Genomic DNA, 14,344 nt, shown 5'->3' on the forward strand with positions numbered 1-14,344 from the left:
GGAATCAGGGGTGGAAAGGAGAAGTGTGCTGTCACAGTATGGGGAGAGCAGTTAGGGTCACATAACAATGTATGTATAAATTTTTGTATGGGGGAAAAAATAAATAAATGAAGTACTGCTACATGCTACAGCGTGGATGAACCCTGAAAACATGAAGCTAAGTGAAAGAAGTCAGAAGCAAAAGGAAACAAAGGGTAGGTTCCCATTTATATGAAATTCTAGAACAAGCAAATCCATAGAGGCAGAAAGCAGATTGGTGGTTGCCAGGGGCTGGGAAGAGGGGAGATAGGGAAGTGACTGCTAATGGGTATGGGGGCTTCTTTTTGGGGTGATGAGAATGCTCTGAAACTAGACAGTAGTAGTACGCTGTCAGATGGTGAATTTATGTTAATGAGCAAGGAAGAACTCAGAAAAGGAGGGTGAGAATGGATGCACAACTCGAAGAATGTCATCAATGTCACAGAATTGTACATGTAGAAACTGTTGAATTGGTGTATGTTTTGCAGTATATATTCTCAACAACAACAACGAAATACATAAATTTTTTCAAAACAAAATCATTCCTACCTCATTGTAAATGGTCAGTGTGTTAGTTACTATTTCATGTGTGCCTGTCACTTCAGAAAGAGTGATAAAAACTTAATTTGAAGTCCCTGGGTGGTGCAAATGGCTAACCAAAAGGTCAGAAGTTTGAGTCCACCCAGAGGCACATCAGAAGAAAGGTCTGGCAATCTACTTCAGAAAAATCAGCCATTGAAAACTCTATAAAGCACAGTTCTATTCTGATACACATAGGGTCACCCTGAGTTGGAGTTGACAACTAAAATAGAACTATCAAATACTAATGTTAAAAAAAAAAAACTCAGTGTCAATGATATTTAGTCCAACAATTCAGTTCAACAACAGTAAGAAATAAAAATAAACTTAGTTTGAAACATTTCCTTCAATCATTATTTATTCAATTGTTGTTGTTGTTAGGTGCCATCAAGTCAGTTCCACCTCACAGTGAGGTACAACAGAATGAAACACTGTCCTGTCCTGCGCCATCCTCACAATCGTTGTTATGTTTGAGCCCACTGTTGCAGCCACTGTGTCAATCCATTTCATTGAGGGTCTTCCTTTTTTTCTCTCTCTACTCTACCAAGCATGATGTCCTTCTCTAGGGACTGGTCCTTCCTGATAACATGTCCAAAGTACATGAGATGAAGTCTCGCCTTCCTCGCTTCTAAGAAGCATTCTGGCTGTACTTCTTCCAAGCCAGATTTGTTCGTTCTTCTGGCAGTCCATGGTATTTTCAATATTCTTTGTCAACACCATAATTCAAAGGCATAAATTTTTCTTTGGTCTTTCTTATTTATTGTCCAGCTTTCTCATGCATATGAGGCAATTGAAAATACCATGGCTTGGGTCAGGCAACCTTAGTCCTCAAAGTGACATCTTTGCTTTTTAACACTTTAAAGAGGTCTTTTGCAGCAGATTGGCCCAATGCAAAGCGCTTTGATTTCTTAACTGCTGCTTCCATGGGTGTTGACTGTAGATTCAAGTAAGATGAAATCCTTGACAACTTCAGTATTTTCTCCGTTTATCATGATGCTGCTTATCAATTATTGTAAGGATTTTTTTGTTTTCTTTATATTGAGTTGTAATACATACTAAATTCAATTATTAAATTAGTCACTATTATTTAACTATTCATGGCTTACAAATCCATGTTTAAAGAGAATGCTACTTTGAAAGCACCTTAAATATTTAGATTTTGAGACCAAAGCTCAAAATGTGTCATTTATTCAACGAGTACTCAGACCTACGATGTCCAGGTGCTGCTACCTCCAGATCAGGCTATTTGGACATAATAACACTTGACCTTACCTTTCTTCACATCTCCACAAAGTGAGTCCCAACTCCCAGTCTATATTTAATCAAAGTATAGGCATTAGTTTTCTATGTTTAAAGCATGTTCTTGTCCTATCTCAACCCTCCTTTGATTACAATGAAAAAAATTACCAAATGAGAAGAGAAAATCAGTATAATATAAATGTTGACTAAGTTGGTGTGAGAGTAGATGTCATCCCCAGTGGTCTTTGGAGAAGGCTTTTTTTTCTTAGGTAAGAGACGAAAAATGCAAAAAAAAGTTTTTTTGTTTTTTTTTTTTTTTTTGCAATGCATTTGAGGGTGTCTCCGGAGTCCCTGAGTGGTGCAAATGGTTAAATGCTGGGCTACTAACTGAAAGGTTGGCAGTTCAGAGCCACCCAGAGGTAGGCGTGGTAATCTGCTTCCGAAAGGTCACAGCCTTGAAAATCCTATGGAGCAGTTCTACTCCACACACATGGGGGTGCTGAGTCAGAACTGACAATTAACAATAAGAAGAAGCCATTCCTGGTCAGGAAATATAGAGTGCTGTATTCTTCATGATCTGATTATTAATTTAAGAAGGTGATTTGCAAACTTTTTGGTCTCGGGATTCCTGTGTACCCCTAAAAATTATTAATGACCACTAAGCATTTTTGGAGCCTTGGTGGCACCGTGGTTTAGAGTTCGGCTGCTAACGAAAAGGTTGGCAGTTCGAATCCACCAGCTGTTCCTTGGAAACCCTATAGGGTAGTTTCTACTGTGTCCTATAGGGTCACTATGAGTCAGAATCAACTTGACAGCAATGGGTAAACATTTTTAGTTGTGTGGTTTATATTTATTGCTACTTAAACTGCATTAGCAATTAAAACCAAGAACTTTAAAAATTATTTATTTTAAAGTAACAATAATAAATTCATTTTATGACAACATATATAACATTTTTTAATGACATTTTCCTACAAAATTGTAGAAGAGTAAGAAGAGTAACATTGCTTCCCATTTTTGTGAATCTCTTTAATGTCTGGCTTAAGAGTAGACAGCTGAATTATCATACCTGCTTCTACATTCAATCTGTTGCAATATCACATGTCATATAGCCTCTGGAAAATGCCATAGTGCATGCCTGAGAGAAAGTGAAAATGCAAATAACATCCTAATATTATTACGAAAATAGTTTTGATCTCTGGGAACCGTATTTTGAGAACCAATGAATAAGGAGAAAGAACTGGGCATGCGGGGCTCTGTCTTTGAGTTCCCTCCCTTTGGAATCTGTCTTCCAGTAGAGAACACTAGTCTCAACTGCCCTTCTTGGTCCTGCCTGCTGTTCTCCTGCACGGCCTGGGAGTGGAAGGGCTGTGCTGGCCCACTCCACACTTGGTTTTAGCAAGTCCTTCATTGCCCTCACACCTCAGCTGTGTTCACCAGTGTCTCCCTCAGGAATACAGCTGGAGTCTTAACCTTCACCTGCCTGACTCCTTTGTCATTTTCTCAGTGACTTATGAACATAGGGAACATGAGTGTCACTTATCAGCTCCCTCAAACACCAGTAATACCGAGCACATTTATATCCTTATGGGCCTCAGGGTAAGGTCCCTGGGTGGTGCAAACGGTTTGTGCTGGACGACTAACCTGAAGGTTGCTGGTTCAAACTCACCCAGGGGCACCACAGAAGATCTGCTTCCATTAAGATTACAAACGAGAAAACCCTATGGAGCAGTTCTACCCTGTAACACACAGGATTACCGTGAGTCAGAATCAACTCTATGGTAATAGGTTTGGGTTTTTTGATTTTTTTGTTCTTGTTTTTGTTTTACCGGGGGAGGGAGTTGCCTCTGGGTGCTTAGCCGAGAACTGTGTGCCTCAGTGTGTTCCAGGCAGGAGGTTGTGATAGGATCTACCAAACCAGAAAACAGGAGACATCTTTAATCCTTTTCAGCTTGGTTTAGATATCCACACACTGAGGAGCAGGCTTTCTTGAAAACAGTTTAAAACGTTACCATGTAGAGGACCAGGAACATAAAGGTTCACAAACCTATACTTTTTTTCTTCTAAAGTCTCTCTCTTCATGCTCACCTGTCGCATCTTTGTAAGCACCAACTGCTGCAAACTGTGTGGCCTGGGCACTTGTGATCAACTCAGCACTAACTCTGAGGGCCTTCAAGCGTTGAGGTTTCCTTCTGGCAAATGAGAGAATGAAAGCAAGTTGGAAAAAAAGAGAAACTATGGGATAATTGATGAACTTCTCAGGGTTTTCTGTCAAGGTCCAAAATCATCTTTTCCTAGTGTTTTAGGCTGGGTTCTTTAGAGGAGAAAAACCAGTGAAGCATATATACAAATTTACATAGATTTACTTCAAGGAAATGGCCCACACAATTGTAGGGGCTGACAAGTCCCAAATCCACGGGTCAGGCGGCAAGCTGAATGCGTCTCCCGATTCATGTAGTTGCAGGAGCTGACGAACCCAAAATCTTCAAGTCAGGCAGCAGACTTATTTTTCACACAGTTGTGGGAGATGTGAAATCCAAAATCTGCGGGTCAGGCATCTGGCTGAAGACTTCTCCAAGAACTGGAGGTCAGACCAGGATCAAGAGAGTGTGTGAGCTTTGCCGGAGCGTTCATATATATTGAATGCAGGCCACATGCCCAAAGAAATTCCCCTTCCAACTGATTGGCTGCTCACATCAGATCACCGACTGGTAGATGATTACATAATATCTGTCAAACTACTGAGAATCATGGCCTAGCCAAGTTGACACATAACATTAACCACTACACCTACAATCTTGCAGCACACCCAGTGAAGGATCCTAGTTTGGTTCTGATCATCCAGTTAAGTAAAAATGCGGGAGGGAGCTCTGTTAAAGCTGCCAGCACAGCATATGGGCAGAACTGAGTTTTCAGCACAACTTTGTGTGGGGTGGTACCTGGAACAAGTCTAGTTGAGTCACCTTGATCTGCAGGTAATGAGGCCAACTACACCTGCCTTTTAAAATACATACTCCCAAGAACAACTGCCTCCTTTGCTGTGAGATCAGAAGAACTGGTTGGTGCTCAGCTACCATTACTGAATGTTTTGATCAAAGATTCTATAGAAGAATCCTGATCAAAAGAGGGGGGGAGATGCAGAACAGAATTTCAAATTATCATGGAAACCAGACCTTCTGGAGCCATTAAGGCTGGATGAACCCCCAAAACTATTACCCTGAGATAATAAACCTTAAGCCAAAAATATCTCTTGAAGTCTTCTTTAAATCAAACAATAGTTTAGCTTAATTAATAAAGAACGTTTGCCTTGAGCTTTGTGCTCTTTTAAAGAACTATTTATATGAGATCAAATTGACAATAGCAACTCGAAAGGTTAGATAGGAAGCTTAGGAGGCAGTAAGTTTATATTAATGAAGGAGGAACAATTCAGAAAAGGAGGGTGAGAATAGTTGCACAACTTGAACAACGTAATCAATGTCACTGAATTGTACATGTAGAAATTGTCGAATTGGTATATGTTCTGCTGTGTATATTTTCAACAAAAATAAAATAAAACAGTTTCTGATTTACTGTTCTCTGTAGCTTCTCATACCAAAAGATCCAGGGAAGCCGGCTTTTTCCATTTTTTTAATGCAGAAGACCAAACCCTTTTCATTCCAGTAACTCACCAGGCAGAGCATTCATGAGCCTCAACCACTACCAATGACATTTTAAAACGGTGATCCCATGGGATGCCTTGTAGTCTCAAGACCTCATCTCAGGAGAGACATAACCTTTCAGAAGAAATGAAATGCATATCACAGACACCAACCAGCCCCACATAATGCAGGGACACCATGAGATTCTACTAGCTCTTGCTCTACTTATGCCCTATACTGCACCCAATACAGCTTCAAAACAAAAAACCAAACCCGTTGCCATCGAGTCAATTCTGACTCATAGTGACCCTATAGCTTCAGACCCCCATGAATTTATTCTTTAAGGATTTCCACCTGTTGGGTGTGAAGGTGCACCTTCAGGACTAATTTTTTAGAGTGGAAAAGAAAAAAAAAAGCCTGCCATAGTTCATACGTATTTTGGTAGCCATGCACTAAAATGTTGCTGAATCAGAGATATGTTGCATAGTATGTCAAAATGATACTCTTCCAATCCATGCCTTCTCCCACAGGCAAAGATAGATGTCAACATGAGAATACAGCCGTTTCAATCTTCTGCTGATTTATCCTCACAAAGCCTATGAACAGAGAATTAAAACTTGGCTAGTTTATGGGAAAGGAGTGCTGGTGGTGCAGTGGTTAAGCACTCAGCTGCTAATTGAAAGGTTGGCAGTTCAAATCTACCAGCCACTCTGCAGAAGAAAGATGTGGCAGTCTGATTCTGTAAAGATTACAGCCTTGGCTGTGGGGACCATGCTCTCAGGGAACATCTAGCTCAACTGCCATAACACAGTTTATAAAGACAATGTTCTATATTCTACCTTGGTGAGTAGCGTCTGGGATCTTAAAAGCCTGTCAGCAGCCATCTAAGATACTCCACTGGTCTCAGCCCTTCGGGAGCAAGGGAGAATGAAGAGAACAGGATACAAGGAAAAGATTAGTCCAAAGGACTAATGGACCACGGCTACCAAGGCCTCTACCAGACTGCTCTGACCAGGATCACAGTAGAGGGTCCTGGACAGAGCTGGAGAAGGATGTAGAACAAAATTCTAAGACACAAAAAAAGACCAGATTTACTGGCCTAAAGTAGACTGGAGAAACCCCGAGAGTATGGCCCCCCAGACACCCTTTTAGCTCAGTGGTGAAGTCACTCCCGAGGTTTACTGTTCAGCTGGGGATTGGACAGCCCCATAAAACAAAATGGGACTAATGAGGCACAGCAGTCCAGGGACAAGGACTAGAAGGCAGGAGGGGACAGGAAAGCTGGTGATAGGGAACCCAAGGTTGAGAAAGGAGTGTTGACATGTCGTGGGGTTGTTAACCATTGTCATAGGGCAATATGTGTACTGACTGTTTAATGAGAAACTATTCTGTTCTGTAAACCTTCATTTAAAGTACAAAAAAAAAAAAGGAATTATCTATGTGAGATCAAATTGACAACAGCAACTCAAAACATTTGATGGGAAGCCTAGGGAGCAGTGAGTTGAAGATAATGGTGATGGAATAATTTGGAAAAGGATAGTGAGAATAGCAGCACAACTGGAAGAATGTAATCAATGTCACTGAATTGTACATGTAGAAATTTTTGAAATAGTGTGTCTTTGGCTATGCATATTTTCACCAAAAAAGAAAAAGATCCTCCAAGGTCAAGAAGGGAGAGTGTTGACATGTTGTGGGTTTGTTAACCAATGTCATAAAACAATATGCTTACTGACTGTGTAATGAGAAACTATTCTGTAAACCTTCACCTAAAGTACAATTAAAAAAAAAAAAAAGATTACAGCCTTGGAAACCCAATGGGGCAATTCTACCCTGTCCTATAGGGTCACTATGAGTCAGAATTGACTCGACAGCAATGAGTTTGGGTTTTGTTTTGTTTTTTGGTGGTTTTTTGTTTGTTTTTGGTTAAGTTTACGGGAAGAGACTCAATACATCTCATGATGTTTCTAGAAACAGAGTTAATGTGTAATAATAAAATGGTAACTGTTCTTAAACAGCACTGGCTTTCATTTCAGAGGCAGAGCAGGGCTTAACTTTGCTTTATGTGTTTGATCTGAACTAATGTTCTGATTCTCAGACTGTGCTAGTTACTAGATTATCTGATATTCAGACTTGACAAGTGTATAACCTGAGGGCCATTCCCTCTCTTTCTTTTCAAAGGTAGCTTTTCCAGGAAGTCTGCACCAGGTTTGAGGGCCTGTATCTACACAACCCCCACCTGGGGGAGCTCCAGGGACAAGCTGCTGATTATAGTTAAATATGCGCTCTGGAGAAAGATGTGTGTGCATGCATTGCTGGGCAGCAAGAGAGAAAAACCGTTTTCATTCACCTTTTCCACGTCTGTCCCAAAGCATCAGTGTTGGTCCAACTGTTAAATATGCCATGCCACCCCAAGTATGTACTTATTTAATGAACCCTTGTATAGTTTTGACTATGTGCCAGACACTTTTGAAAGCATTTTAGGAATACTAGCTCATTAAAACCTCATAATAACCTAATGAGGTAGGTGTAGTTATTATTCCCACTTTACACAAGGAAACTAAGGCATAGAGATGCTAAGTTAACTGCGCAGTGGCTATGCTGGGATTCAGACCCAGGCCATCTGACTCCAGAGTGTGTGCTTTGGGATCTAGACCTGCCTTAGAGTGGAGGATTCTGCACCGGAGTATTTTTTATAAATCTCTGGGATAAACAATAGTACTGATATCTGCCCCACCCTAGCCTTTCCTTTTGTAAACTAGACTCTGTTCTCCATTCGGCCACATATGTGGCTGTAAATATCTCCCTCAGAATGTCTGCTCCTTCCCCGTTGGAAATATTCCCTTTACCTAAGATTAACACAAATGACATCCAGCCAGGGATGGAACTGGTTCAAACTGGTTCAGTCATGGCCAATGAAATCAAACTGGAACCGACTCAAAGTTTTACAATTTGGGTGATCTGGAATGATAACTGGAAGAGAGAAAATTATGGGTCGAAGACCTGGAATGGGAGACTTGGAAGAGGCATAGTGAACCATTCCAGGAGCCTGATGTGTGAGACTGGATTATTGGCAGGACTGTGGAGAGCAACACACATTCAAAGCAGCACGATTGGCCGCCATCTTTGAGCAGGGCACGGCTGTTTCCAACTCTGCTCAAAATCCAGTGTGAAAGAGATAGATCTGATTGCTATGCAATTCATAAGTTGCCCTTGTTTTCTAAGAGGGAGATTAGGTTTCTAGCAGGGCTTGGACCCATCATTTTTCCCATTCCAGTTATAGTTCCAGTTCACCCAAATTTTAAAAATTCAGGTCTGTTCCAGTTTCACTTCCTTGGCCATAACTGAACTGGGAAGAATTGGTTCAAAGCCCTACCAAAGCACATAGGGCCTTCCAAACCACTAAAGAATTTGTGGTTGTGACATCTCTAGGTCTTCTGCAGACTTTCCAACAGGTGGACTCATTTGTGGTGCAAACAGTTAATGTGCTCTGCTGCTAACATAATGGTTGGAGGTTCGAGTCTACCCAGAGGCATCTGGGAAGAAAGGTCTGGAGATCTACTTCTGAAAAATCAGTCATTGAAAACCCTATGGAGCACAGTTCCACTCTAACACACCTGGGATCACCATGAGTCCAAATTGACTCATTGGAAACTAGGGATTTTTTTGTCTGTTTTGTTTTTTTAATATTCTGAAGAATATAGATACACTCCACAACTTCACACTTTCAATCTGAACATCCTGTGGAAGCACTGGACAGCCTTCCATTTAATGGAACCATTGGTGACAAAAATGGTGGCTATTATAATCCTTCAAATATAGCTTTCTAGGCATATCGATAGTCTCCTTAGCCTGTCAGTCTAAGGTTTCTGACTCACCCTGTCTGAGCTGAGCACTGAGTTAAGATCCTAGTCAATTCCTTGATCTGTCTCATCTGTTAGACCCTCATTCCAGGTAAACTTTGAAAGCACATCACTAGCTGTTAAAAGAACTTACACTCCCTATTACAGAACTGACACTGGTCATCCACATGTGGAAACACAATTTTGTTCCTTTGAGAGAGACCAAACCAGTTGGTGCTGGGAATACACAAATTCCCCCTACTTCGCCATTCTGCTCAAAGGGAAGGCTCATGGTCCACCATTCCTGAGGCCTCCTGAAAGACAGACACACTCCAAATACTACCACTACCCCAACGCACAGTAGTTCTAACTTACCAATCAAAGAACTTCACAGGCATCTGAGAGTTTTTTCCAGGTGAATCTCTTTATTGAGGCACAACAATTCAGGTTAAAAAAAAAAAAAACTCATTCATTAAATAAGAGATATGTGAGTTTAAATCCAGATATATCTGGGTTAATTGGCCATTTATGATTCACCAATGGCCTAGTGTTTCCATAACATGTGAAAGTTGCATGCATTTGGGGTGAGAAGTGTTAACCAGCTCCTGGACAAGATTTTGATGAAATTTACACTTCTGTAACTGATCCAAACCCTATATTTAAAAAAAAAATTAACCAATTTAGCTGTCAAACATAAAATGTTCATATTGAAATTCAAATAAGTAATGATCCCCAACACACTACCTAGCTGAATTTTCTATGTGAATTTCATTGTTTACTTTTTCTTCCTCCCTAGTTCCAGGCAGGGATATGACAGCTTCCCAGGGGCCTCAATTAAACACCTAAACTGATCCACATTAGACCCACTAAGGCAGTTAAACATCACTACCTGAAAACAACCTTCACCAAACAGCTCTTCAAACACCTGCAGCTCCTGAGCTGACACTACCCATCAACACAGTAAAACCCACTCACACAGCCCACTGAGTTAAGAACTTCTCACACTAGCTTATGGGAAGACATGCAAATCAAAGTTATTTGGGATGTTCACTTTTTTGTTTGGAGTACCTGGTGGTGCTAACAGTAATGCACTCAGCTGCTAAGAGAAAGATTGGCAGTTTGAGTTCACCCAGAGGCCTGGCAATCTACTTTCCAAAAATCAGCTATAGAAAACCCTATAGAGCACAGTTCTACTCTGACACACATGGAGTCGCCATGAGTCAGACTGACTGGACAGCAACTAGTCTCCTTCTTTGTTTTAAAAAAAAAAAAAAAAAAAAACTACACCTTTCAGATAACCATGCTGTCTGAAGAGACTTTTCACCTTGGGCACTGCCTTATCCATTCACTGCGCATACAGGTGGTTCTGTGGTGAGAATGCTCCCTCCCAGAGACTCCCAGCCTGTGCTCACCGTGACTGGGCCCTGACTAGCTATGGCAGTGCCTGGTTTTACCTTTTGATGAATGTTTTTTTGGAGTCATGATTTCTTTCTAACTATTCTGTAGAAAGAAATAAATATTTTCTGGGAAACTTTAAGAAAATACCAAAAGGCTGTCCCTACTACCCCAAAACAAAATAATCCTACCAGGAGCATGACGTTTCACTGTTTTCCTTTTTCGCTTCCTGATCCAGTAAGTTCTGATGAAGGACTTTGTTGCAAAAATTTTTCAAAAAAAAAAATTGTTCTTAAGCTGTATTAGGAGAAGATATACAGCTTGTTATAATCACAATCAGAAACATTCTTTAATACCCCATCACTCTTTTCTGCAAAACAGGAAGAAATTGATTCCAATCCGTCCAGGTAAAACTGTCTCCATGTTCTCTAACAGCAATTTGAGGCTTTGGTTGGGGTTTTTTGTTTGTAAAAATATTTTCATGCTCTCAGACCTTCAGTTTTGTAAGCTGATACTGGTTGGTAGGAATATTTTGCAGGAATGAGTCAAGGTTGCTCAATATTCAGGGAGAGTTGAGGCAGGATCAGTAGGGAAAATTGGTGGGTAAACCAGGCAGGATTGGTGAATGATTGTCTCTTTATGGGCAATTGATTAAATTCTGGTAGGTTATTGATTTGAATTACGCTCCTTGGATGAATTGTGATGAATGGATTATGCAAATTTTGTTTTTTACAGTCCTCTAACTTAAGAGAATATTCTAGGATTTTAACAGAAAACTCTTGCCTTCTATGGCTTCCTTCCCCCTCTCCTCTCTGTCTCTCCCTTGCCCTTTAACTAAATGATATCCAGAAAGTACATGGATATTAATAAGCCCTTTCTTAAGACAATTTTGCATTTATTTCAAAAATTTTACATACAAGGAAAGATGTTGATTTATTTAAATTAGTGATGGAAAATTCTGCAGAGTACCCACTTCAACTACAATTCCAATTACTTTTTTTCTTCTGTCATCACAATCATTTGAAAATTATAGAAGTCTCAGCACCAAAGTTTGCAAACTCAAGAAACAGAGAGTATTTTCAAGGATACATGCTTTAAAAATAGAAATAAACATTCCTTTAAGTCACCTCTTTTTAAAGGTAATACAGATGGTCCAAATATGTTATTCAAAATTATTATTTTACAATAATAGTAAACATCAATTATGCCACAATGTTATCCCTAACAAATTACTTACTAATAAAAATAAATTGTTTTAGACAAAGATCTATTTAAAATAGGTTCTATTGTACCTTCCAGTGGACACGAAGTTTGTTCTTTCTCTTAGACCTTTGCTCTTCAATACAGTAGCCACTAGCCATATGCGGCTATGTAAATTTAGGTTAATTAAAATTAAATAAAATTTCAAATTTAACTCCTCAGTTGCACTAGCCACATTTCAAGTGCTATTGATAGCCACATGTAGTTATTGGCTACCTTTCTGGATAACACAGAGTATAGAACATTTCCATCATTACATAAAGTTCTACTGGACAATTCTGCCTTAGCTAGAGGATGAGTTCTTTTATATCAGAGACATAGATTTTCTTCAACAGGGATGGAGCAATTTTATAGATGCGTAACACTTAGTCCTAAAGCACTCAAAGTTTGTTTTGCTTATCCAATTTTGTAGTTACAAATTGCTTCTATACTTCTGAACTAAGTTAGAAGCTTCTTAAGGACAGAGACTGCAAATCAAAAACCTTTATTCCTTTTCACTACCTCCCAGGTTAATGCTAAGTACAAGACATCTTCTTAAAAAAAAAAAAAAGTCTTCTTGAATTGAATTAAAATATGCCATAGCCCATTTACACACTTATTCTAATGCTATGCCCTCTGGCTGCTCAATAAATTCTCACTGGTTATCCAACCCAAGAAAAAAGCATCAATCTAAATGAAATCTTCATGGTTCCTCCAGAATTTTATCCCAAAACTATGGCAGCCACCCTCATAAGAGGGGCAGCTGGTTGCTTAGAGAGTCAAAGGAGTAACCACAGATGTCAAGTCTGTGCTGCCACCAAAGATTCCTCTTTGCTCCTTCTGAGAGCCAAGTCATAGGGAGGAAACTCAGGAACCCCAATCTCACTCTTCAGATTAGGCACTTGTTGCTTAATTTTGCCACCAGTTGTCATCAAGTCAATTCCAACTCATAGTGACCCCATGTGTGTCAGAGTAGAATTGTGCTCCATAGGGTTTTCAACAGCTGGTTTTTTAGAAGTAGATCACCAGACTTTTCTTCCGAGGCACCTCTAGGTAGATTCAAACCTTCAACCCTTTTGTTAGCAGCCAAAGTGTTAACCTTTTGCACCACCCAGGGAATCCCAGTCCAGTCCAAAAAAAAAGTTCTGAACTTCATAACAGGCCTCATACTGATGATCACCTTTCTAACCCTGACAAGCACTCAATCAATCTTCAAAAAATATTCAGTCTATATAGAAAAATGGCACTCTAGGCAGAAGCGCCACGCCGTCCCTCCACAGCAAAGATCCGAAAAACTAAGCCAAACAGAGAATATAACAATCCTGAAACCCTAAAACATCAAATGAAGAGATAAACAACTCAGCCAAGCACCAACTGGACTGAGAAAACTGACAGAGAATGGAGAGTGAGGAGAGATTCATGCAGAGGTCCCCTACCAGCTAACGCAGACCAGCAAAAAGGGGGTAAGAGAAAGCAGCCTCACAGAGCGTCCAGCGGGAGACAAAACAACCGGTAATTTGTGATATACGCTTTCCCACTGCCCACCCTTCTTCACCCCGATTCGGCCTCCTCTGCTTTCCGCAGCCACAATCTCTTGACCGGGAAACACCACCTGCTTGGATTCTACACACCCGAACAGGCGGCTCTCTGAGTGCCATTTGTTGGCTGCTGGTGTTGCTTTTTTCCGCTTCTTTTGATTTCTTCCTTGCCTCTTGCCACCTCCCCCTCCTTTCGCTCGAGTACCTGGCTCTGTGCACCATCTTTGCTTCTTCCTGAGGGGCTGCAGAGCTCCGGTAATTTGTGATATACGCTTTCCTACTCCCTACAATTCTTCACCCACACTCGGTCCCCTCTGCTTCCCACCGACACAGTCTCTCTTGTCCAGAAACACCAGCCCACACTAGCTGGCTCTCTGAGTGCCATTTGTTGGCTGATAGTGTTGCTTTTTTTTTTCTGCTTCTTTTGATTTCTTCCTTGCCTCTCGCCACCTTCCCCTCCTTTCACTCGAGTACCTGGCTTCGTGAGCCATCTTTGCTTCTTCCTGAGGGGCTGCACAGCTCCGTTCGAGTGTGGAGCTGCTTCCCGGTCTGGGCTACCGTGCTGGTGGGATCCCAGGGCTTTTGTTCGTTTGTTTGTTTTGAATTGTTTCTTTGTTTTCTTTTCCTTTTCTTGAGTTGGGAGCCCTTTCTGGCCAGGTGGAGCTGCGTGGCAAGGAGACTCCCCCTTGGCTTGCACAGACATGCAGAGGGATCCCTTAGGACATTTCTTTTTTCGTTGGTTTTTTTTTCCGTTTCTTGGGGGCCTTTCTTGTTCTTCTTTTTTTTTTTTTAATTTGTTCTGTTTTCTTTTCCCTCTTTTTCCCTTTTTGTCTTTCTTCATTGCTCAGTTTCTCATCTC

This window comes from Trichechus manatus, unplaced genomic scaffold (genome assembly GCF_000243295.1).
Source record: "Trichechus manatus latirostris isolate Lorelei unplaced genomic scaffold, TriManLat1.0 scaffold00017, whole genome shotgun sequence".
Taxonomy (NCBI): domain Eukaryota; kingdom Metazoa; phylum Chordata; class Mammalia; order Sirenia; family Trichechidae; genus Trichechus; species Trichechus manatus.